Source organism: Mytilus edulis, chromosome 2 (assembly GCF_963676685.1).
Source record: "Mytilus edulis chromosome 2, xbMytEdul2.2, whole genome shotgun sequence".
Taxonomy (NCBI): domain Eukaryota; kingdom Metazoa; phylum Mollusca; class Bivalvia; order Mytilida; family Mytilidae; genus Mytilus; species Mytilus edulis.
In genome coordinates, this window is record NC_092345.1 from 57,469,172 (window position 1) to 57,495,029 (window position 25,858).

Sequence of the window (25,858 nt, forward strand, 5' to 3'; positions counted from 1 at the left end):
GACATTTCTGTCACAAAACTTGACTCAGTCAGCCACTTTAGTATTTAATTTTGTTATTCTGAATCTTTAAGTCTGATAATCATACTATAACCCCAGGTATATATATCAGGGTGTAGTTACATGTATGCTGTAATGATTGTAAGTCTTTTCTTAGTAGACGTCTGACATTCTTATTTATTCTCCTACATTTCCCAGCTACAATGACTTAAATCACTATTTAATGGAAAATCAGTTTGAACAAAGCAATCATAATGAATTTAGATCTTATTGAATTTAACTATATTCTATTGAGTATAGAGCATAATAGACTTTTATTTTAGTACCGGTCTGTAATAGAAATATATTCCAAGACAAAATGTACAGTTGCAGTAATTGCAAATAATAAAAGTAACCCTTTTAAGATGAAAGAGTAGAAACAAATGTAGAATAAAGAGAGAAGTGAGATGTTTATCAAAGTCTTAACACAAAAAAACATAATAACATTTGAGAATTGACACCATTGTAAAATATTTAAAACTGCAATTCCTGTGTAAACTGGAACATAAAACCTGCACACTAAGCTTTGAAAAATGTGCCATAATTACAACATAAATCAAGATTCCTAGCTGCCACCCCAAACATTACACCACTGTATCATTGTTGTAACAAACCACTTAAAAAAACAAAAGATGCCTTTCCCGAGTTTCCACAATTCAGGCTGCTATATGTTACACACAACATCATTGCTATTTTGTGCCTGTCTAAAGCAAGGAATCAAACAATTACTTGTTGCTTGCTATATTTATTTTGTAATTGCATTGCTGATATGATTATTTGTCAAAAATGAACTCAATGGTTTTTGCCCTTATGATATACTCTTTTGTACTTACATTGATGTGGTTTTATTCATCTTTCTTTAAATGGCTGATCAAAGACATTGTATTGACTTTTAAGTTCTTTGTTCTTGCTCTATATCTTGGAGTATTGCCTTTTATCAGCTTTACACAACTAATTCCCTCATGAAGACCTTTGTCTTGTTATTATTTTTTGAATGAAATTTCATTAGATATTGCATGTGAAGCAGAATCTGCTTATCCTTCTGAAGCACTAGAGATCATGTCTTTTTTTGGTTGGGTGTAGCTTAGTTTTTAATAGGACTCATCATGGTTATTTTGGCCATATTTGATATGGGGCAGATTTTTTAGAAAGAGGTGGAAATAGTATGAAAGTATGGGAAATCCTATGTGTGTTTCTAAGCAACTGCTCTAGAGCTGTTTTAATGATGTTTTCCTGTTTTTTTCACACTATTTTTACCTCCATTATGAAAATCTGCCCCTATCTAATATGGCCGAACTAACCGTGAAGAGCCCTATTTGTTATGTTGTGTTTTGTGTACTGTTGTTTTTCTTTTGATATTTTTTTTTTATGTCAACACATTGTCAGTTTTTTTCCAAAGTATGAGTTATGAATATCCCTTCGGTATCTTTCTTCTCTCATAAGGTTAATTTCAGTTTTAGGTATTTCATCAAACTTATTTTATGTGTATTTTTTTTTAAGCATTAAGTTGACATAATAATTTCCTATCTATTTCAATGACTTTTCATTGGTATGCTTTAGGGAAATATATACTACACAGCTTTAAATCAAATATCCTTTTTCTATTCTACTACATGATTACACTGCTCCTTAGTGACTTTCATAATCTGACTGTAATTTTTATTTCATGAACATTAGAAGGAAATGTCGGTCTAATAAAGAGTTATTAGGCCTACGTTTCTATTCCCCCTCGTTTATCACTCGCTGTATTAAACTGCAGAAAAATGTTTGCTTTGCATGTTGATGATAATTAAAGAATCTTATGTAACTAATGAAGTCTTCATACATTGCCTTGTTTAATAGAATAGCACAGACTGCATCAGATTTTAACTATTAACAAAAAGAGGCAATACAAGAAACGCTAAATTAAATTTAATTGAGGTATGGTTCTTTGGATTGGCATTGACATGGTTGTGCGATATGGCATTGTAATAAGCTTGAATTTGATTGACGCAAGAGTTCTTGTTCTTGATTAATTAAACCTCTTACTGTCAAATAAGAAGAAGTATTTTCAATAGATCTCTTATGGACATTTACCAATTTATATATAGCTGTCTTCAATTTGAAAGTTAGGTCCAAATATTGGTGTGCTTTATGAACTGATACAACAAATTCTGTGTTTAGATGAATTAGTTAGGACAGCAATTACATGTTCAACAATAAAGTTAAAAAAGTGAGATCGATCTTAAATTTGAGTTTTTATGATGTACAGTATAGTTAAAAGGTGTGACCTTGTTGAACTTTGGAAGTTTTTTCATGCTTGGTACATTTATATGAAACTTCATCTGTTATAAAATGGCATGCGCAAATCCAAAGAATTAAAGATGATCAAGTTAAGTGAGTAAAGATCTGTGTAATGCATTTGTCAGGAACTTACCTAAGTGGTTGACAGCAGTAAATCTGGTGCATCTAGTTTACTTTTTACTTATTCAATTAGCAGTTTCCAGTAATAGGGTGGAAAGTCATAAAAAGAAGTGTGTCCTTGGCAATGCTACCTGTTGCTTGAAATTATAAGTCTCACTTGGTAGGTTGAATGTGAAAAAAGTCTTATATATTGTATACTTTTTGTCTATCCATCCATATGTCTGTAGTTAAAAAGTTTTATTGGAGTCGGCACACAAGCATCACTTTGTCTCACCATGTAATGTCTTTTTTAGACTCTTTTATCTACAACACCTTTGAAAACTTTACATATATACTAACCAACGAATATAATCTTTATCAAAAGTATATATGGAAACCTGCCTACTTTCTTTGATTTGTAGATTTTAATTGTTTATGTCTGGCCTGCAATGACTGTCACAGAATGGATAATAAGGCATGCTGTTTCTTGCTCTCAATCTGTCATATGTTGTTAAAAGCTTGAAATGTCCGGTTGCACAGGCAAAATGATTTTAAACTAAAGGGAGATAATTTTATCAAACATTCATTAAGGCTGAAATGATCATCCACCTGAACTTGTAGAACCTGACTTTTTTCAATTATTCTGATCACATGATTTACAGGCAAGAAAAGTTTTTTTTACAGTTCAGGAATTCAGCTTTCTTCTATTGGCGTAATAAATATTATTTTCTTCATCTCATTGCGCTTCATTTTACATCAAAGGTAGCAACAACAAAAATTGGCTGCTTTTAGGTAATAAGTAATAATGAGGTAAATTAGAGTGTAAACTGAGAATATATATCTCTAGAAATCAGTGTGATATTGTTAAGAGGGTAATCCAGTGTAAGAACATGTATTTCTAAGCTATTTATTTAAAACAGAAAATTGGTGAACAGTATACATGTACATGTACATGTCGATAATATACGATCCTCAAAAATGAAGAATTTATTATGATTTTAGAAATGCTTTCAGTTCAGAAGAATGATATGATTGATTCTGACTTATGTTAATGAATTAATAATATTTTTACTCAAATATAGGATTACAAAAAAAGATATCAAGTCTTGCAATGTAAGCAACCTTGCTGGATTGACAGAAATGAGAAGCTTGCATTTATTGTGGGAGTTCAGTTGATTGGTTTTATTTTATAAAAAAAGTTACATAAGTCAGTGACAATGAAATTATCCAAAATATATATGATCTTCTCTGATTAAACAGTAAGATTAATATCTAAAGTGGAGGAAGAAATTATATGGTTGGTTGATAATTTTATGGTTTTTGTTGTAATTTTGTAGGAGACCCGTAATAGGGGCCATTTTTGGAAGACTTTTAAGTATCTAAAAGTAATGTAGAATAACAGAAACTCTACTATGGTACAATTTATAGAACAATCCAGTTTTAATTAAATAAATAAGCATAAAGATTGACATGGTATAAGTGTTTATATGACATATGCCAGACAAAAATCTATACCTCAACACTGTTAATAGTATGCTTCATTAAAGCGTCTTCATTTCTTCTTGTAATTGACAGTTGCACTGGATTTCAGCCTGAAAATGGTGAATTTTAAACCCAGTGTTTGACTACTGTAAAGTATGGATGTTCTTTTTCCAATACTCTCTACTAATTGATGTTTGATAGGATAATCATCTTGGATTTTTTGAAGAATTTTGTTGATTTTATTTTATGAAAGTCTTATGGTTGATTAAAGGAAAATTACTTATACTTTTGCGTTTCCATAACCAATTTGAGCTGTTGTTGTAGTCATTTTCTATGAACATTGTCAGTTTTTAAAGTTTTTAATACTTCTAAAACAAATCTAATCTTACAAAACTACTTTGAAAGTTGTATTGAATTACCCTGCTAAGCGACCATCAGCTATTGCACAATGTGATCTAGACAGTAATACACCTACAAAATATTCAATAGAATTTCTTAGTAATTCAATAAAATGACAATTGCAGTCAATTTTTGTGAAATCTACAGATTGTTCAGTCATTTATTACAGTAAGGACAAATACCATGGATTTTTTTATGTCTGGCCGGGTACTAAAATTCTGTATTTAATTTCTTGGAATGCCTAAGTTCTGCACAAGCCAGTAGAAAATTGATACTTTGTCAAAAGCTTAATTTTGTTGTTTTCTTTTTTCTGCTAAGTACCAATGAATATTACTTTGTTAAATGTTATAATTTGTTGTAACTTTCACTCATGAATTTTGGTACTCAACTGATATTGCAGAATCCTGAACAATGATGTTATGAACCTCTTTTATGTCTTGACTGCTTTTAATGATTAAGTTAGAAAAATAATAACATTTATATGTGTCGTCTTTCTTCCTTTTTGAAAGAAAAATTCCTTCTGGCAGTAGTTGGGTACTGTCATGCTGAGATTATGATCATTAACCTTTCCTGATCTTGATACAAAACTAGGACACCATGTTTGGAATAAATCTAAAAGTATATCTGACAATGACCAAATTCAAAAACAGTATGTAACAAACAGATTGATCATTTCTAGAAACCAATGCTGGAGCATGAATGAATAGATATATGAATATAACCAAACTGTCACAAAAATTAGTTCAATTTTAACATGGAACTGACAGTTTCAGAAATTAGTTTGCTGTGGGTTATCAGAAATGATGGCATAGAAAGAAACTTTTCTGTTAATGCATGTTGCACAAAGACAAAGGTATATAGTACATTGTACTGGAAAAAGTTGACAACTGTATGAGATTCTGGTACATTGTATATGTAAAATATTACTAGCAATAAATGACTTGTAAGCCGGTTTTAATCCTGTCACATTTTTGTTGGTAAATGAATATACAGTTTCTTTTAAAGACAACTATCAGGGGTTTGACATTTGATACCGACAAAACCTCAAGGCTTGTTAAAGATGTGATATATTATTACTTTGTAGGAGTTGTAACTAAAAGAACGGAAGAATCATTGTGGTATTTTCGGCATGTCCTTATAGAATTTTATTTTTTGGCATATTGTATGTCCATGTGAAAACAGTACTTTAAATTAATTGTGGAGGTCCTGTTACAATTAAGGCACAAATTGTATGAATTTTACAGAAAATTTTCATCTTGTTATTGGAGTTATATATAAATGTCCTTCAATTACAATTTTCAAGATTTTTTTAGATTTTAGTCACATCTTGAAAAATGTCACAGTCCACTCCATATAAGAGTTATTCCCTAAGTTGAACATTTAATATTTGTTGTTGTTGCATTTTGTATTTCTCTCTCGAAAACTATAACAGATATAGAGCAATGATAATTTTTAATCAAAATCAAACAGCAATCTTAAGATAAGTCGCAAAATTGTTATTGTCAATTAAGTCCTTGAAGGAGTTATTGCCCTTTAATGACCATTTTGTCATTTTTTAAAAAGTTTTTGTGACTGTCTATAATGATATCTAAGAATTATAATAATAGGTAGAGAGAAACTGAGAACCTGAGAACAGCAAAATAAGATCTGTAAAAAGGTGAACATAATCAGGGTCTACTTTTTATCTATGAGTTACTGCCAATAAATGACAATTTTTAAAATTTTACTGTTTTTTTGCAACTATTTAAGCAAGATATTTAAAGAAAGAAACTGTAAACAGCAAAACTGATCAACAATGCAAGATTTACAAGAAAATAAAAGTGCTGCAATTGTCAATTGACTCTTTACTTAAATATTAATGTCCTTAAATGTTTTTACCATTTAGATAAATCCTTAAAACATCTCTTTGGATCTGGAATCATACTGGATTTCAATATTAGTTAGTGTGTGAAGATGTCTATCATTGTTTCTATTGATTTAAATGTTACATATTTTTTACCAAGGTGAGCTAATCAGGCTTCTGGGACTAGTTTTTAAGTCAGAAGATAGTGCAATTTTCAAGATGTGAGAATTATCAAGAAAAAGTTATTAGTGGTAACAATTTTGACATTAGTGTCTGCTGTTTTGATTTTGGATTTATACATTTGAAATGAAAAGGCTGAGAAAATTTGTCACTTTATAAAAAACTTCGACTTTTTCCATGTAATTTTGGCACTGCATGAAATTACTGGAATAGCTTGAATGATGCCACAATATGTTTCTGTGATTAAATTGTTTATAAATATTGGAATGATATTATTCAAATATTTAGAAACACATGCACATGCAAAATCAGCATTAAAACCAATAAAAACATAAACAAAAGTATTCAAGGGGGGATTCTGAAATATTTTGGTAAATTCATACTGAGTTCAGGAAAGAATTCAACGGTTTCTACATTAACCACTGAATGAAAATTGGCATCATCTTCAGAAACATTAGGATGTCAATGGATTCTACTAATTACACATCATGTGCTACTAATTAGTTAACATAACAAAAGGGAAAGGTCATTTGAGGATAACTGTCTAGAACATTTAGTTTAGAATGCTAAAGAAAACTTAATGTAAGCTATGAATATTTTTTCATCCTGGTCTTAATTTCGAATGCATCTTTACAGATTTCTTGAGGTTAAATAAGAATCGAAACACACATCACTTTCATTTTCATGAGAAAATAGGGCATACAGAAATTACTACACTTAAATTGTTGTAGAGTGGGGCGCTCATATTCGCCGTGGACACAATTTCGCCGTTTTATGATTTTGAGGTGTAAACACTTCAAAGGATGGTTGAAATGGAAGAAATATGTCGTTAAATTATATCTTTTTAACAAATATGATTATTTTTGAAAATGAGACTAATTTTCGGCACTTACGGCAAAGGACCGAAAAATGGACAACGATTTTCAGCCAATTTCCTGAATGACAAAAACGATTTCAAAGAAGCATTCCTTAGTAATTCTTTGACTGATTGCCCTAAATGTCAATTTTTTACACCTTTCAAATGTCTGCTATTCGTCTTTAATAAAATTTATTTGATAGATATTATTTAAAGCTGCAGTTATTTGGTTTAAAATAGATATGTAAAAACGGCGAATATGTGTCCCCCATGGGCAAAAAAATAGGAAATTTCAAACACCCTTTAATCCAACTTTTCAGATGACTTTACTCAAAACAAACACGTTTTCAAGCTAAGAATATTTTGCATTTGAAGTTATCTTCATGTAAAAATATCAGTATACCTCAAAAATATAAAGACCTGAACATAAACTGAAGAAAACATGGAAAGATAAGGCGAAAATGAGCACCCCACTCTACAGATTGGAACTTTTTCCAAATCATTGTTCTAAAAAGAGATGTTATTTCATATGTTGAAAAGACATTTTAGAGTTTTGAATATTGGTGAAAAATTGCTATTTGCAAATGTGTCTGAAATGATGTTTAAATTTAATATACTTAAATATTTTGAAAAGTGCAAACAATGTCAACTAATTATATTAGATTTATCTAAGACGAGCTAATAATCTTAGAGTACAGATTTAGTCACAATTGTATTTAATTTTACTAAATCAACATGGAATATAAATGATTGGTAATGTAGAAAAATCATTTCTCATATAATTTAGAATCCATCAAACTGAGATGAGCTTCATAGAGACCACATCTATCTTGCAAAAGTTTGTCACTTCTAATTTTTCTAGGCAAATTGCTCCTGGAGATCAATCCATCTTTTCTTTTAGAGGAGCATTTCATCATTTGTATGTTTGAGGCAATTTGATTTTACCACCTGGGGATACTGTTTAAAAAAACAAAGCAGTTATGAATGTGTCATTAGAAAATGAATGTATTTTTGATAGAAAAGATGGAAACAGATTTATCGTACGCCACACAGCTTTTTTCTCTCACAAAAACAGCGTTTAAAAAAAAGGATTTAAAAAAGATAGAAGAATAGATCAAATAGTCAAAGAAGTTAACAGTTCTTCTGTGTCTTGAATCCCAAGTACTGCAAAAAAGGTAAAAATCTTAAATGAAGCATTTCAGTTTGTGACATTAATTTTTGTTTTATTTACAGCAAATCATCATACCACATCTCCTTATTCTCATATTTCATGTTCAGAAACATTAAATATTATATAATGTGCTGTTATTATTTCCTTTGAAATTGATATATGATTCCCTTTAGAAGTAATGTGCATGCAAATCTTACATTTTAATCCCAGAAGTTGGGAATGAAGATTATATATGCATCTGTAGTGGTCTAGAAATGTCCTGAGACAATCTGATCTAGATCAAACTTGGTATGATAGTTCCCTAACAGCAGAAGAAAAGTTTATTTCATACTAAAATCCAGGTCACCTGTTTTGGCTTTCCAGGAGATTGTCTGGGTTCTAATATTCAACTGTTTCAATAACATGTAGAAAATTTCCTACATGCTTGCAATTGTTCCTGAAAACAACTTCAAATATTGTGCTACATTCAAATTAAATTGAACATGTTAGATTTATATGATAACACATATAATTACAAGCAACAAACAATTACTGTACACTTTAACATAGTGAATTATGCAAGTAATGAATAAATTAACCGTTTTTGATAGTCTACAATTCTTTGTTCTAATTAGCACATGGAACTAAGTGTTCCCTGAAGAAGTAGATATTATCAGATCATATTGAGATTGAATTTTGAAAATTTGTAGTTTGTGTTGTTCAATGATGTATATCAATAGCTGTTTTCCGTTAATGAAAAAGGAAATATGTATCAGCCTTAAACCTTCAAATCACATGATAAGAAATGTTTCTAAAAATGACAATGTTTTCCAATTGTAATACAAAAATGCACTAAGTAAAAACTAATTGCGAGAACAATCACATCACTTCACTCTTTTTCTTTTACAAATAATTTGTCATTCCTTTCCTGCAGTGAAATTAGATGTCACCATGGAAGCCTAATTTGGTGTCACGAGAGCTCATTTGTTTTCTGTCCATTGGCATGGCTAATTAATCAGAAAAATAATTGAGCGTTTACTTTACTTATTTCTTGTGTCCAGTATCATGAGGGTCTAGATTTAAACAAGCACAAATTCTGAGGACATAATTCACAGAGTAAGGGAGATATACAAACAAAGGCAAAACAATATTTAACATTGTCATAAATCATTGATATAAAACGAAATATAAATAACCTTTATGAGAGCAGTTTTCTTTTGTCAGACATTAAAAGACCTGTGCATGATGCACAAGTTGTTTGTTCAGAAGTCAATAGTTTAAAAAAAAATGGAACTTAATTTTCAAAATTGATTATTAAGCTCATTCTGTTTTTTTAAAGTACTTAACCACTGATGTATTACCTATCTTTGAAAAAAATCAGTCTTATAAATTATATTGATTAACATATGATACTCTCTGGTGGTAATTTCTAATCACATTGTAATACATTTTATGCATGCTGTTTATTTTGTAATCTGCACCTTATTAAACTTGTACTTTCCTGTCTAAGTACTGAATGTTTAGTTATGATACCAGCATGCAACATCGCATGCTAACCTGTATAAACATGTAGGATTAATGGTATATTTCTGTTTGGCATGAAAATTCATGTAAATAATGGAAATAACAGTGCAGTCTGAACATTTTGCAGGGTTGATTGAAGTTATTATTATATTAGTTTAATTTTATAAGTGAAGGTATGAATATTTTGTAGAATAAATGCCCTTTTTCTAAAAACTTCTAACAAATATATTATATGATATGAGAATAAGGAAAATGTACAGGTATGCTTGGCAATGAGACAAAAACAAAGTCCAAAGTACTATTAAGATGTGAATACTAGAAACATTTTTTTTTTAATTATTGCAAAAATAAATGTTTTTTCTTTATTTAACGTGGTACCTAACACTACAGGGAGATAACTCTGTAAAGTCAGCTTTACGTTTTAATTACGTTGTGTTGTAAAAGGAATATGAAGCTTCTCAATGATCAAAATTGGTGTTTGTCAAACTGCTATATAACCAGTGTAATTTTTCTGACAAAACGGTTGGTTCAAAATTTTTAAAATTTTTATATTTTTGTTTAAGTGTCGAAGTAAATACTTTGACAAAATTTTATGAAAATTAAACGAGCCAAAATTATTTTAGTGAAAGTGTTGGGTACCACCTTAAGGAATTAAGAATTGTACAGTCCTTTGAAAAAGTATACCACACAAATGCTAATGCTAGACTCATAACACTTAAAAAATGTATTTGTGTAGAGATTATATTGTTATCAACAGTTTTTTATAACTCTGAAAAAAAAGACTTTTGTCTGAGAAAACACTTTTAAAAACAAAGTTGGATTTACCGACTATCCTGCCCACTCATATAATTTTGTTTATGTTACATATATACTCTTGACAGTAGCTGTGAATGGTCTCAGTTGTTAGACTTGACTTTTCCTTGTCCTTAGATTCTATTAGATTGCATATCAATTGACATGACGATGACAAATTCTGTTGTTTATACTGTGGACAAATATCTTGGGGAGATTGGAATTAACCAAGGGAAAATCTTCTGCATTTGTCTTGTGAATTTGACAGAAAATGGAAATTAATAAACCAACTAAAGCAATCAAATGGAATCGGAGGTTAAATTAGGGCCAATTGTAAATGTATGCTTCATAGCAGTTTGAAAGGTCATTGTTAATAAAGGCAAGAATCTGTTGACCATAACTGACCATCATTCAATATATATTGGAATTATTATTGGATTAAAGGTAACTATGTCAAAGATGTTTGTCTGATGACACTACAGAGGTGCTTTGTGGAAAGTGAAAATGAGCAAAAAAAAAGGAGGGAAACAAAGACTTTATTAATTTTTTTGATATTTTTTTTATAAAAATTTTGCAAATAATTTCCCATTTACATGAGACATCGACAGGTATTCTTTTTTGGACTCTTATATTGTCTAGAGTGGTTACATGTTTAAATTATACATACATTATTATAAATGTAAAAAAAAACATAAACATATGACATTTGAAAAGGTGAAGAAAGATTTGAAATTGCCATCATTATAAAAAAAAAACAAAAAAAAAACCCTCAGTTTAACAGGTATATATATATAGACAATATCTTCAGTACAATTGTATAAGTCTTGTTTGAGTTACACTATTAAACTAGTGACTTAAAAATGGAATAAAACATATTTTTTAGGATTGAGATATTTTCTTATGGTAAATTCTAATACAAGGTTTAAAGGAATTTTTTTATGGACAAATGTTATTTTCTTTAAAAAAATTCCAGAGCCACTACTAAATCAATTATTTACAGTGACAAAGAAAATTGATATGTTATAAACACAAGTCTGGAAAAACAGTCTATTTTTTAATCTTTTTAATATAGCCATTGGCAACTTCAAAGAATATTTTCTTTCAATATCAATTTTTTTTCAGCCCTCTAAAAAGATGTAGTAGTCGACAGAAAGGTTAAATTACAGCTAATTGTATTCTACTTCAGGAGAAAGGCATTAGATTATCAGCGCTTTGAACTTCAATTACTTTATAATAGCTGAAGAATTGAGTTTGTATAGAACAAAACTCCTTAGGCAAATATTTTCCATGTAAGTTTCACTCTTTTGCATGACTTGCAAGAACTACATAACATAATTATTAAAAAAAAAAAAAACAAAAAAACGACAGCAACAACAAAATATGCTCTAGTCTGGAAACAATGAGTTTTATATGATTTTGTGCTGTTTTAATAAAAATCATTCACAAATCCTCTCAAAGGTATTGTTCTACTTCTTTTTGGATATTCAAGAAAAAGACAATACATACTTGAAATCATTTGGTATACTGTTTCAGCAACTATAATAAAGCATAATGTCTTAGGATCACTTTGAGAGCTAAAATGAAAATGGAGTTGCCTTTTATAGAATAATCACTTTTTGTTGATTGGAACTGATCAAATGCTATCAATTTCATTGTTATATCTAAAAGACAATCATCATCATCCAGACACCAAACCAGATTATGGAAAGGTGAATATAATTTTATTACTAGAGACAATTTTTTTTTATTTAAAAAAAAAAACATTTTTGTTTTTGTTCATTGTATAAATTTCTAAAATATTTATCATGTTTTACAAATTTATATTTTAGATGAAATTTTGATAACTCAAAACCCCAAAGTTATGGCCTACATGAAAATATGATTGCCATAAATTCATTTTAAGAACATTGCCAAGCTGATTTTGACATTTTTGGATGTTTAACCCCCAAAGTGAGTTGCACCAAATGTATTGGTGAGCATGCTTAAAAGTTCTAAGATAAAAAGTTATGTCTAGAGAACAAATTTTTCTCCAGGAGAACAAATAATTTGTTACACAAACTTCTCTCATCTCAACAACTGTAAAGTAAAACAATTCTGACTCCCATTTTATGATTGTGAGCAGCAGCCAACAGAATGTCAACAATATGTATTAATAACTGTCAAATATAAGTGCCAACAACTGGTAAAATTGTGACAATGATTGTATAACAAAAGAACATGAGGTCTTTCTGCATAATTTACTGGTGCAACCTGTATTATTTCTGGTTGACACCATCAGTTTATTTTTATTACAGTGATTGAATGCCATTAGTGATTCAGTTTTGGTAGTATGAAAACGACTTACAATTTTTCAACTTTATAAACATGTATGAAATTGTAAAATTTCTTCTCTTAAGAGTAAATATGAGTACCATTTAACTCAATATGTAAGGTGAGTTGAATAAATGTGTTAATGTGCATACAATAAATTCAATGCAAGAAGAGACAGAATAAAGCTAGCTCCACCAATAGCTTAACGACTGTACATCCATGTTAAGTTTGGTAGTAAACTTCAGCCCCTCTTCTTCAACATTTAATCTGTCTGCTCACAGTCATCAAATGGGACAGTTGTTTTATCTTGCAGTTGTTGAGATAAGAGAAGATTGTTTAACAAATTATATTTTTCTTCCTGAGAAAATGTCTTGTAAGTTTCTCTCTCATTGATGAGTTTTTATACGACCGCAAAAATTGAAAATTTTTTGGTCGTATATTGGTATCACGTGGTCGTCGTCCGAATACTTTTAGTTTTCACACTCTAACTTTAATAAAAGTGAATAGAAATCTATGAAATTTTTAACACAAGGTTTATGACCTCAAAAGGAAGGTTGGGATTGATTTTGGGAGTTTTGGTCCCAACATTTTAGGAATTAGGGGCCAAAAAGGGCCTAAATAAGCATTTTCTTGGTTTTCGCACTATAACTTTAGTTTAAGTAAATAGATATCTATGAAATTTTGACAAAAGTTTTATGACCACTAAAGGAAGGTTGGGATTGATTTTGGGAGTTTTGGTCCCAACAGTTTAGGAATTAGGGGCCAAAAAAGGGCCCAAATAAGCATTATTCTTGGTTTTCGCACAATAACTTTAGTATAAGTAAATAGAAATCAATGAAATATAAACACAAGGTTTATGACCACAAAAGGAAGGTTGGGATTGATTTTGGGAGTTGAGGTCCCAACAGTTTAGGAATTAATGGCTAAAAAGGGGCCCAAATAAGCATTATTCTTGGTTTTCGCACCATAACTCGTATAAGTAAATAGAAATCTATGAAATTTAAACACAAGGTTTATGACCATATAAGGAAGGTTGGGTTTGATTTTGGGAGTTTTGGTCCCAACAGTTTAGGAATAAGGGGCCGAAAGGGTCCAAAATTGAACTTTGTTTGATTTCATCAAAAATTGAATAATTGGGGTTCTTTGATATGCCAAATCTAACTGTGTATGTAGATTCTTAATTTTTGGTCCCATTTTCAAATTGGTCTACATTAAGGCCCAAAGGGTCCAAAATTAAACTTCGTTTGATTTTAACGAAAATTGAATCCTTGGGGTTCTTTGATATGCTGAATCTAAAAAAGTACTTTGATTTTTGATTATTGGCCCAGTTTTCAAGTTGGTCCAAATCGGGGTCCAAAATTAAACTTTGTTTGATTTCATCAAAAATTGAATAATTGGGGTTCCTTTGGTTACATCTTCTGACATCAGACTTGGACTTCTCTTGAACTGAATTTTAATGTGCGTATTGTTATGTGTTTACTTTTCTACATTGGCTAGAGGTATAGGGGGAGGGTTGAGATCTCACAAACATGTTTAACCCCGCCGCATTTTTGCGCCTGTCCCAAGTCAGGAGCCTCTGGCCTTTGTTAGTCTTGTATTATTTTAATTTTAGTTTCTTGTGTACAATTTGGAAATTAGTATGGCGTTCATTATCACTGAACTAGTATTTATTTGTTTATTTTTGTTTAGGGGCCAGCTGAAGGACGCCTCCGGGTGCGGGAATTTCTTGCTACATTGAAGACCTGTTGGTGACCTTCTGCTGTTGTTTTTTTCTATGGTCGGGTTGTTGTCTCTTTGGCACATTCCCCATTTCCATTCTCAATTTTATTTGATATGCCAAATCTAACTGTGTATGTAGATTCTTAATTTTTGGTCTACATTAAAGTCCAAAGGGTCCAAAATTAAACTAAGTTTGATATTAACAAAAATTGAATTCTTGGGCTTTTTTGATATGCTGAATCTAAACATGCACTTAGATTTTTGATTATGGGCCCAGTTTTCAAGTTGGTTGAAATCAGGATCCAAAATTATTATATTAAGTATTGTGCAATAGCAAGAAATTTTCAATTGCACAGTATTCAGCAATAGCAAGAAATCTTCAATTGCACAGTATTGTGCAATAGCAAGAAATTTTCAATTGCACAGTATTGCGCAATAGCAAGAAATCTTCAATTGCACAGTATTGTGCAATAGCAAATATTTTCAATTGCACAGTATTGCACAATAGCAAGAAATATCTAATTGCATAATAATGTGCAATAGCAAGAAGTTTTCAATTGGAGTTATCTTTCTTTGTCCAGAATAGTAGTTGAATCAACTTAAATCATTGTTTTATACAATATACAATATATATTCACTTTTACTACCAACTGATAAATTAAAACAATCTTTACCATTCAGTGATAACAAGCACCTTTTGTTACATTTTAATAGTTTATGATGTATTTAAATGAGTAGTTATTGTTGCAAACTCCATTAGAAATTTGAATTGAGATCAGTTTTGGAAAAAGGGGAAGGGGGATGTGAAAAAAAAAATGGGGGGGGGGGGGGTTAAATTTTTCTCATTTCAGATTTCATAAATATAAAGAAAATTTCTTCAAACATTTTTTTGAGAGGATTAATATTCCACAGCATAGTGAATTGCTCAAAGGCAAATAAAAATATTTTAAGTTCATTAGACCACATTCAATCTGTGTCAGAAACCTATGCTGTGTCAACTATTTAATCACAATCCAAATTTAGAGCTGAATCCAGCTTGAATGTTGTGTCCATACATGCCCCAACCGTTCAGGGTTCAACCTCTGCGGTCGTTTAAAGCTGCACCCTGCTGAGCATCTGGTTAATTGTTTTATTAAACAGATATAACAGTGGTAAAAGTTACACAATAAGTAAATTAAATACTGTTCTGTTGTTATTTCTAACTTTTGGAGGTTCTTCTCAAGTGAAAGTAGACCATATTTCATGTTTGATCTACCAGAAAGTACAAATTAATGTTTGTGGAAGCAATGCAGATTGTAACGAGTTATTTTTAAAGTTCATTGGTTTCCTGACAAGAAAGAAGATTGTTAAAAAATATTTTTTTGATACAGTTAAATGCAGTTAGAATTAGGAAATTTTCATGTTTCCAAGTTTTTTTCTGAAATTAGAACGATTTTGTTACTATTCATTAAGACTGAAAATAAAACAAGAGTGAATGGAAAAACAGCATTCTTATTGATTGGATGATACAGTATAAGAGAATAGGCTATTGTGGAATAGAGTTGTGGTAGGGATTACAGGGCCTTTGTCCATTGTTGATGGACATACAGTGACCTATAGTTGTTATCTTGTGTGTCATTTGATATCTTGTGGAGAATTGTCTCATACACTTACATTCATACTACACCTCCATTTTGATATGAAAACAAAGTAAACAAAAGGTACTGGGATAAATCAACTAATCAAGTCTGGTTAAGAGTCACTCACTCAGATTGGAATTAAGAAACAAAGTTGACAGAATTCAGAAGTTTGGGAAACCCCTTATTTTGTTTCTGTTTGCAACTACATGAGTTTCATGAAAAGTGACCTTTATGAGTTTGTTGGACTAGATCTGGGTCTCAAATTATGCTCTTCAACTTATTTGATTTGGTCTTCGTTGATGAGTCTTTTGTAGACTTAAGGATTGTCTGACATCCAGAATTTTGAGCCTGGAATCTATGAGTCACTTGTTCATAGACCTGGTATTAAAACTTCTACTTGTAAACAATAAACTTGTCTTTCATAATAGCAATCTATCTCCAAGTGACCACACTGATGTCCTGATCTAAATTAAGTGTTAATAGTATGGGTAATAATCTATAATGTCTCATCCAAATATGTTCACTGGCGTACTGTTACAAGTGCATTAAGATAACTTTTGATTATTGGTAACATGAAGATATTGGAAAAGTTGGTTATATTGAATTTTAAAGAGACAATTTGTATAATAGACAAGAAATGATTACCATGTTGTCATTTTGACCTCTCATTGTTAACTTAATTATAACTATCTCATTTTCTAATGTGAAATATTGTTTATTTGGGAATTTATGGTAAGGACAGGAAGTGAACCAGACTCTTAGATATTTCTGACCACCATAAATAAATTCTTCCTTAAAAATAGTTGCTATGTTGCTCAGTTGCCAGTCTTCTTTCCAACAGGGTCTTATTTCGAACTCCATTAAACCATACCTATTAGTTTTAATAACCTTTTTTTTTAAACAGTATTTACAAAGAATAGAGAGTCTTCTGAGTTCTCTATTACAAACTTGATTTTTTTCCCTTAAATATAAATTTGTCAGTTCAACATTGATATAATTTGATTTATTTTTAATTGAATCATTATGACACAGACTGAAATGGTTTTGTTACCCATCTGTAAGTACGTTCATAATTTTGATGATTCTCAAAGTGTAATTTCATTCAGTTTTTGTATTATTTCCAAAATTAACGTATCAGCAACATCTTTTTATTTCTATTCACTAAAATTTTAAATCCAGGAATTAGGAAAATGGTTTCTACAAATCCTCTAGGTCATTATATGTTCACCAGCAGTGGGAAATAATTCAAAACCTCAAAGTTTTCAAACAGATTCACAATCAAAGAAAGGTTCATGATCAAAACTAAGCAAAACAGATTTATTTAAAGTAGGTTATACATAAAACAATACAACAAATGTTTGGCAGCAATCACTCAATAAAACTAAGTAAGGGCCAACTGCAGTTCTTATTTATTTTGATGAGCAGTTAAAAGAAAGTGAGGCAGTTGATATCTATACACAGAATCTTTCAAAACTATTTCAAAAACACTCGCTTGGTTGAGAGAAAAAAAATATATTTGACAGACAGGTCTGTAAAGATAGAGATACTTCTAGTCATACCAAGTTCATCAATCCTCACAACAGCATGATTCTATTGTTTGATTTACTATCAAGATGGTATAGTTAAATGCAATTGAAAAATAGCAATAAAAACTTCAGTAATTTAATATTTTTGTCATACATCAACATTTATAGATCCTATATAATAGATCTGTTCTTTATAAACTGGATAATTTTTTTATATCTTTATTTGTTAAACATTGAAGTTTTAATACTGGTTGGTCCATGGTAAATTCTATACATTGAATTTTCAATTATTCAATAGTGTATGCCTATGATTCCTTTCTAACACTGGATCTAGTTACAGATTGCCAGACAAGAGTGATTGTCGAGACAATTATTTAATATTTCTATGTTTAACTTGTCAATAACTTTTGGAGGCTGACATTTAAGTTAACTACTGAATCTTCCTGAAGGTCATAATGGAATCAAACTGCTGCCTATCTATAGTAAATATGTTTTGTATTGAAAAAATGTCAACATTTTATTGACTTTAGATTTTTGGATTTCTTTTATCAACAAAATATATTTGTTATTGTTTTTTTTGGTTATGATATGGATATGGAAGCGTTTTCTTTGGGATTAGATTTTCCTTTGTTCTTCAGATTATAAAAAAAATATAGACATTTAGACTACTGCATTTTAATTAATTTTGTTAGTTTCATTTTGTGTTGTTGGAGAAAAACAAGTTATTTTAAGGGAACACATTTTAAGGTTTCATCATTTGATCTTATCAAAGTATATTTAAATTTGTTATTTGCAATAACCATCAACATATCATCCATACATACTGGAATCACACTCCTTAGGTTGATTAAAACCCTGTCAACAATGAAAATAATTGAACAGTGTTGAGATTTTATTCAATTTTTTTTGGCTTGAATACAATTGTTTTACAATTATAGTTATAAAAATTTCAACATATTTTGACCAGTATTTGAATGAAACAAATGATTTGACATTACATGACTCAGTGAAAAACATATATCCAGAAATATGATAGCTGGAAACAAAAGAAAAAAATCAATCAATTTCAGGTCTATTTAATTTTCATCAATGCTGTTATTGCACAAGTTGAAATTCATTGGTATGTGATATTGCCAAAGTTAAACATTCATTGGTACAGTTATTGCCTAAGTTAAACATTCAATGGTACAGTTATTGCCTAAGTTAAACATTTATTGGTACTTTAATTGCCCAAGTTAAACATTCATCATAGGCGGATCCAGGGGGGGGGCCCTGGGGGGCCCAGGACCCCCCTTTCGTGGGAAAAATTTGAAGCATGACTGGAGCGGGCCCCCCCTTAGGTCAGTCGGTGGGCCCCCCTTAGGAAAAGTTCTGGATCCGCCACTGTTCATTTGTACTTTCATTGCGCAAGTTAAACATTCATTGGTACTGTTATTGGTCAAGTTAAACATTAATTGGTACTGTTATTGTCCAAGTTAAACATTTATTTGTACTGTTATTGTCCAAGTTAAACATTTATTTCATAATTTGTACTGTAATTGGCAAGTTAAACATTCATTGGTACTGTTATTGGCAAGTTAAACATTCATTGGTACTGTTTTTGGCAAGTTAAATATTCATTTGTACTGTTATTGTCCAAGTTAAACATTAATTAGTACTGTTATTGTCCAAGTTAAACATTCGTTTGTACTTTTATAGCCCAAACATGCATTGGTACTGTTATTGCTCAAGTTATACATTGATTGGTACTGTTATTGGGCACGTTAAACATTCATTGGTACTTATTGGGCAAGGTAAACAAATTCAACCACAGTTTGAACATATAACAAATAGAAATTTTTCTGGTTGAATTATATTTTAGTTTTGCTGTCTCATTCACAAACACCTTTTAAAATTTATTGAATTCTGCAAGACTCAAAGCAGAAGCTTGTTGAGTTTTATCTTTTAAGCACATTGAAGAAAGAGAAATTTGTTTATTGGATTAACAGGCATGTTACAATGTTTATTGTGAATAAAAAGATTGAATTGGACTATTAGTAGTCCCTGATGATGTCATGCATATCCCAGTTAAGCTCCGTTATTATAATAGCTTTGGTACTGGCATGGAAATATAGAGATTCTTAAATTGAAATTTGCTATTGAAGAACTCAGAAAATCATTTGAAATTAAGGAATGTATCACCCACATTTACAGATCTGATTCCTTGGCTTAGGGATTTTGCAAATTACTTCAACATTTTCATTAGTTTTTTATTGTCGAGCCTGCAACTTTTGTTGCAGAAAGCTCGACATAGGGATAGTGATCCGGCGGCGGCGGCGGCGGTGTTAGCTCACTTCTTAAAAGCTATATATTTTAGAAGGTGGAAGACCTGGATGCTTCATATTTTGTATATAGATGCCTCATGTTACGAAGTTTCCGTCAGTCACATTGTCCAATGTCCTTGACCTCATTTTCATGGTTCAGTGACCACTTGAAAAAAAAGTTCAGATTTTTTGTAATGTTAAATTCTCTCTTACTGTAAGTAATAGGATAACTATATTTAGTATGTGGGTACCTTGCAAGGTCCTCATGCCCGTCAGACAGTTTTCATTTGACCTCGACCTCATTTCATGGATCAGTGAACAAGGTTAAGTTTTGGTGGTCAAGTCCATATCTCAGATACTATAAGCAATAGGTCTAGTATATTCGGTGTATGGAAGGACTGTAAGGTGTACATGTCCAACTGGCAGGTGTCATCTGACCTTGACCTCATTTTCATGGTTCAATGGTTATAGTAAAGTTTTTGTGTTTTGGTCTGTTTTTCTCATACTTTATGCAATAGGTTTACTATATTTGTTGTATGGAATGATTGTAAGATGTACATGTCTAGCGGGCAGATGTCATCTGACCTTGACCTCATTTTCATGGTTCAGTGGTTATAGTTAAGTTTTTGTGTTTTGGTCTGTTTTTCTCATACTTTTTGCAATAGGTTTACTATATTTGTTGTATGGAATGATTGTAATGTGTACGTGTCTAGCGGGCAGATGTCATCTGACCTTGACCTCATTTTCATGGTTCAGTGGTCAAAGTTAAGTTTTTGAGTTTTGGTCTTTTTATCTAATAATACTTTATGTCATAGGTCAACTATATTTGGTGTATTGAAATATTTTATAATCTATATGTCAGTCGTGCAGGTTTTTTTTTGACCTTGACCTGGTTTTCACAGTTCATAGCTCAGTGTTAATTTTTTGTGTTTTGGTCTATTTTCTTAAACTATAAGCAATAGGTCAACTATATTTGTTGTATGGAAGCATTGTTAGCTGTACATGTCTGCCTGGCATATGGTTCAACTGACCTTGACCTCATTTTCATGGTTCATGTTAAGTTTATGTGACAGTCGTAATAAAGCTTTATATTTAGGAGTATCAACATAATATCAATGATTAGTAAAGAAGGCGAGACATTTCAGTGTGTGCACTCTTGTTTTCAAATATTTTGGTTTCCATCACTGAAGAGACATTAATTATCGAAGTGCACTTTTGGTGCAGTTTAATTGGTATTGTTTCAATCTTGAAACATCATACTTTCTTCAATAGACCACTTTTTTTATTTTTAGTGTAGGAATAAAAACGTATACTTTTACATTATTTTCCTTAGTAAAGGTTGAATAAAGTTTTAGATAATAAATTTTGTAACTTATTGGCAGAAATAAATATAATTTTGTGTGCATGCAATTTTCTGAAATTCTTACATCTGAGAATGAAGAAAACAAATTTGAAAGCCATTAGGATATATTTAAATATTTCAGGAGCTACTTGACAACACATAGCCAAAGCAATTCATGATAAACTCTCATCTGCAGCCTGTGGGAGCGTTAGGAACTCAATTTTCTTAATTCTAAATTTATGAATGGAAACTTCAAGAAATGCATGTTATAAATCATGTCAATGGCAAACCAATGATTACTGTGGTAATGATATCCTCAGGGACTAAATGTTCTACTGTCACTTCAAGTTGGAAGTTTGGTATAAAAAAAATCAAATAAAATCAGAATCTACAGTATTTTAGGGACGACATCAAAAGATCAATGTAGGATAAAAAAATTAAATCGAATAGTTTGGGGGTGGGGGTGGGGGGGTCAACATTGCTGCAAGTTTTGTTAATCTAAAATCGATTTTACATATATCCATATAGGTAAATCAATTTTTCCCAAATTAAGTTAAGAAGGGGGGTAGGTCGGTCAGCGAAAAAACTATGTGAATTAAGTTTTTTATCCTACATTGAACTTTTGATGTCGTCCCTTACATTGAACAATGACAGCTGAATGGCTCATTTATATCATAAATGCATTGTTTTCTTTAACCAATGAGGTCTCTAGAATTGAGAGAATAGTTTGAAATTTACTTGTACTATAATTTTGAACAAAAATAGAACAAAACCAGTGGTTTTCCATATATTTTTAGCTAAACCTTGTATGATTCTTTTATAGTCGGAACATTTTGGCATTCTTCTCTCAAAATTTGTATATTTCAAGATAAAGACATTTCTTTTTATTAATTTTCTTTCCAAGATGGCAGAGGAAACTAATCTACATTGATTCTCATAAAATATCTTAGTATTTTAGCCTGTGAAATTGAAATGTTTGTAAGCATTGCTTTAAAGGTTCCTGTTTCACACTGTCAATTGATATACCTCTGTGGTGTTTGTCTGAAGGTACTCAAACAACATTGTCCTCTACATCAATGATAGGATGTCTCAGATCACCAAGTTCATTCTGGATTTTTTAATATCATTGAATGTTTTTCCAGTATTATCTGTAGTTAAATATATAATAAATCAATGTATATACCCCAAGATGTCTTATTTGTAAGAAAGTTTATAAAAGAAAAATTGATTTGTAAATTTGATTTAGCAGTTTATCTTCAAAAGTTTTCTTTTGAATCTCACCATCAACATACTTTTCTATTATGTTCGATTGATGGTTTTATTACAGTTTGATTTTATTATTAAAAGCTAACAGAGCTTTACTCATTTCTTTATTGTGTAAATTCTCTCGGAAAAATTAGAAAGACTTTTGAATTGGTTAATGTTGGAAAAACGTCTGACTTTTATATTCAAATAGGTTCCTTGAAAGGAAGTGATATTATAATAATCTGATTAATGATACAGATAGAAATGTATTGATTTAGCTAATCGAGGTAATCGGTTATTGGTAAAAAACTTGGTATTGGCAAAAGCTGAGATTGGGCGACACAATGTAAATAGAGTTTTCTACATGTCTGGTTTGGGTTTAATCAACCAGAAAGTTAATGGATAGGAATCAAAAGTTGAAAAACAACTTTGGTATGTAAAGTTTTTCCTCCTGAAAATATCTTTGTAGCCACATAAACATAGTGCATTTACTTAAAGATCTTGAACAAGATCTCGATTCAATTTCTGGTTCCTGCGTGTTATTAGTTTTGATTACATTACAACAATTATTTGTGTAATCATATTAAAAGCTAACAGAGATTGACTCATTCCTTAATTGTTTAAATTACCTTTGGAAAAATGACACATAATTTTTGAATTGACTAACATTGGAAAAATGTCTGACTATTTTGTATTTACATTCAAAACGAGTATGTAGTAACTTGACATCAACATCATTTTGTTTGTCTCTGGTGAATAGTTGTCTCATATCACATCTTGTTATTTTTATGTTATGCTTTTGTTAGTTTTGCAAAATGCCTCAGTAGAAACACATTATAGCTATATTTAGAAAACTACAAAAAAGCAATCTGCTTTATTTGTAGGGATATAAGGTAATATATTTCATCCCACTTGTCATCAATAGACTTGGGGAATAAACCTTGAAATCATAATAGGCTTCACTGCTTCTTCATCAAATATTTAAACTTGGGCCTAAGGAAGAACATGCACTATTTTTGATTTTAAGACCATAGAGAAGAGATGCACTTGAAACTTCAACATGATGCTGTATCATATTTTACCATAGTGATGTGCTGTAATTACTATGTTAATTGATTATTTTTTGAAGATATTAGTGTGAACTAAAAATGAATGTTTCCTATGCAGTCAGGATTCTACTTCGTCAAAATTATCTCCCCATTACGCCAGTTCATTTACACAATCGTAGAAATGGAAACCATTGTAGGGATGACGCGCTACCAATTTTGCTCTTGGAAACTGATAAATTTATCGACATTGCACCATTACGATCCTTACATGTCAGTTGTTTTTTTTAAAGACAAATGTATCAACTAGCTAATGAGCATCAGTTAATGATCTTGTCTGCATTGATTCAACTTAAAAGTATTGTCTGATCGGTTGTCAGGTGGTATTTGGAAAATTCAGAAACATTTAAAAAAATTCTAATTAAATATTTCGTGGAAGGGCAAACTAGATTTTTTTTAGTGATTGAAGACTATAAACCCTAGTTATCACACATAAAAATTAAAATTTTTCGAAGATATGCATTTTCATCATCCAACTTGAAAGACTGTCGTCAAGTACTTTCAGTAAAAAAATAGCTATTCGAACACACCTACTCTATTTTTGTGATTCATTAGATAGATATTTCACTTGACCCATATATTTCATCTTTTAGTACTGTGATTTTTTTTATGTTATAAAGTCAACCTGTAGCTTTGATATATAAAAATGATAGAATCTGAAGCGAGACGATGTATGAAATATTCTTGCTTTGTACGATATCAAGACAAAATATTAAACTCAAACACGCCTTAACATAAAAAGGTGCACTCTAATTTCTCTTTTCAATATTATTGTTACCCATTTTTTGGAATTTTTTCTTGAGTCGCATAATGGAAGGGCAGACACGAAAATTACTGAACTAATAGATTGATATGTTTTCCGTCCGTGGTAATTTTTTTTTTTAAATCGGAGGTTATGCATTTTCTACATCCAACTTGAAAGATACCCATGTCGTTGACTTGATATCTAATTGTTCTGCTTAACTATGTTCTAGATAAATTGAAAACTTAGGCAAACAGTGTTTTTAAAATAAAACACTTTGTAATTGAGAAGAAATTTGAAATTTTTTTGTTTCTATTAACTTTTAATTTTTTTGTCACTATAGTAAACATTACAGTACACATTTATTGCCTTCTCTAACAAAGAGCTTCGATTCAACTGTATGTGTGTTTAAATAAATCTTATTCTTTTCCCTTTGTTAATTGTCAGACAATGCACTTTTGTTTGCATGTCATATTGTCATTGTGCCCACAGTACAAAAGAGTGAAAGACAGCCTACAGGAATTAAACTTGAAATTCTACATGAATAAATCAAGAGTTTTTTTTACCACAGGGATGAATGTTTACTAAGAAGAGCTGAATCTTAATGAGGGTTCAGTCTGTTTTCTACAAAGGGATCTATACTATATACTTTGAATGGATACCTATATCAGTTAGACTTAAACCTTGTAGACTAAAACACTACAATACATGTCTCAGTTGTTATTCTGCTGTCTATTGTACTGTAAAGGACAGAGCAATTGTATTTATTGGCAAGTCTGCTTTGGCTTATAGGACATTACATTTAATTTCTGTCTACTGATTGTTATTTCACAGTGCAAACCACTTATAGGTCATATTAAGCTCATTCTGTTCAGATGAATGATTTATTAGCAAAATTTTACCAAAGGTCGATGTTCAACAAAAGCAAAAGTACTGGTAGTTACTAAATATGAATTGGCATAGGCAGATCCTGGGGGTAGGGGGGGGGGGGGGGGGGTCGGGTCTATTGAACCTATTGATAACTTTTAATGGCATCAGTCCTGATATATGCATACCAACTTTATTTTTTGTAAACCTCTGTGAATCAGAAAACCAGAACGCCAAGGATGTTTAGTAAATGGTGAGATGAAGACGGTAAAGGGACCTGTTGTAGTAATATTACACTTTTAAAAATGCTCTGTATAAGAAGATTTGGACCATAGTAACTCCACAAAGTTTTTGTCTGTTATGTTTTTTTTTAGAAAAATATGGCAATAGTGCAGTAATCATTCAAAGTATATGTATAGACAAAAGAATGACCAA

At 30.8% G+C, this 25,858-nt stretch overlaps 1 protein-coding gene across 9 annotated transcripts in view; it reads left to right on the top strand.

The window, feature by feature from the left end:
• LOC139512495 (thrombospondin type-1 domain-containing protein 7B-like) overlaps window positions 1–25,858 on the top strand; it is a 187,851-nt gene that overhangs the window by 70,393 nt on the left and 91,600 nt on the right. The window lies entirely within an intron of this gene.